The sequence below is a fragment of the Pinus tabuliformis genome, chromosome 2_1 (assembly GCF_031772625.1).
Source record: "Pinus tabuliformis cultivar Carrire ecotype Pingquan chromosome 2_1, CPIR1, whole genome shotgun sequence".
NCBI classification, from domain to species: domain Eukaryota; kingdom Viridiplantae; phylum Streptophyta; class Pinopsida; order Pinales; family Pinaceae; genus Pinus; species Pinus tabuliformis.
Window position 1 is genome coordinate 456914857 of NC_142299.1, and position 1859 is coordinate 456916715.

Sequence of the window (1859 nt, forward strand, 5' to 3'; positions counted from 1 at the left end):
AGAGTACATAGCTAGTGTATTGGGTATTTTTTGTTTTTGTTGCATTGTGTTTTGGGATGAATGTTGGGTATGCCTGTTTTGTGATCTTGGTTCTTTGTGAGAGTTCGGTTTAGTTGCAGAGAGAAAGAAACTTTTGCAGCCTTATCAGCTATTAGATTGACTAACAAAGGCAGCAGGAGAAAATGATGAGAACTATAATATCTGCTATTAGGCTATTTGGAGATGTCCTGAGGTCTTTTGCTCGATCCATGGGGGTAGCCCACCGATTTTGCTCTTGCCTAGTGATATGCGCTCACTCTTCTTTAATTGTATTGTTTGATTCGCCCATCATGCAGAGCTTCAGCCTCTAATTAGCTGAGGATGATAGCGGTCCGTCGAAAGCACACATCTAACCGTAGAGTCAAGATCGCAACCTCTCTCGGAAAGCCAAAAGTGCGATGCTGCACAGGGCGGTTTTTCTCCATATGTACCTGTACACCCTGAGCTACGATTACGTGTCCCAAGTACAAAATTTCCTCAGGTATAGTCAGATTTTCCACGGTTTAAAATGCATGCAACATTATTGCAATTCCTGGAGCAGTTGATTTCAAAATAATTTTAGTTGTCATAAAATGTGTGCTTATTCATTTGGTTCTCGTGACAATATGATATGTGTTTCAGGAGGCCATCATTCTTCCACCATGGGTTGTTCTTGCGGTACGGCCAAGGCCTGGTGTGTGGGAATTTGTTCCTTCCTGTTGAAGAGCTCTCTGTAGCTGAATATTTGGAATTCAAGGAAAACCTTGTGAATGAAGGTACTTATTTACATAGTGGACCCATCAGATTCAGATGTAGATAATTTTGATGATAGATGATGATCAACCAATGTAGAAGACTATGTACCTTACTGCGTTTTCAAGGAACCTGATTTTATCCCTTTTATTTATGATAGAAGAAATCCATAGGAAAGTAAGCATGACAATTTGAGGAATTCATAAATTGGTATAAATTTATTTAGCTCAGCCATAGGATTCACGTAATGAGCATAGTTACCAAGTAAACAAACATCACCCATCCCCAACTATTCTCATGAAATTCTTCTTATATGCTTTCTTTCAGATATGACATTCGCTACGATCCCCAACTAATACTATTATGGTTTGAAGTTGTGTTGAATATTCAGAACCACACTAAGTACCAGCCGTGAGGAATATACTATAAACTAGTTTGTAGTGACCTCTGACCTCTGAATATTGCGTCCTTTAGCTCTTAATTTATTTGTCTGTCTAATTCATTTTGCAGGAATTCTAAGGTGATAAAAAAAATTGGTATCCGGACTCTGCTAGCTTTCTCTTTCTCTCTCTCAGGCAGCCTCATGTAAAGTTTTGTGGTGGAGCGCTCCATCAATGTGTTTTGTGCTGCATAGTTGTATGCTTGTCATGTGTGTTGCATAGTGTTGTATGTTTGTCATGTGTGCTGTGTCGTTATCGTATGCTTGTCATGTGTGCTGCATCGATGTATGTATTGTAACTTGTATGTGAGCATATGTTTCTGTTATGTGTCTGTGGATCTTTATTAATTGAGATTGAGAGAGAGAGAACTGCCACAAAGGAGAACGTAGCAGAGGAGAATGTGGAGTGGTGAGTTGGTATTTTTGTTAGATGCTTTCACAGTGAGTTGGTATTTTTGTTAGATGCTTTCACAGTGAGTTGGTATATTTATCAGTCTCGTCTTTAGTTATTTTTAAATTCATTACCCTTTTTATGATGGGTTGAATTTTTATGTACAGGAGCCACCAGAGTTTTTGGCTCTTTTGCAGCCACGAATGAGGAGTTTCCAGCGCTTCTGCAGCCACCAGTTTCCACAATTTCCGCAGCAAA

The 1859-nt window shown here is 39.3% G+C and overlaps 1 long non-coding RNA gene across 1 annotated transcript; it reads left to right on the forward strand.

Moving 5' to 3' along the window:
• Window positions 1-339: 339 nt before the first annotated feature.
• On the forward strand, window positions 340-1503 carry LOC149200891 (uncharacterized). The gene is made up of 3 exons (XR_016253388.1): window positions 340-520; window positions 661-794; window positions 1282-1503. It is a non-coding gene; the product is annotated as an uncharacterized LOC149200891 (long non-coding RNA).
• The last annotated feature ends 356 nt before the right edge of the window (window positions 1504-1859 follow it).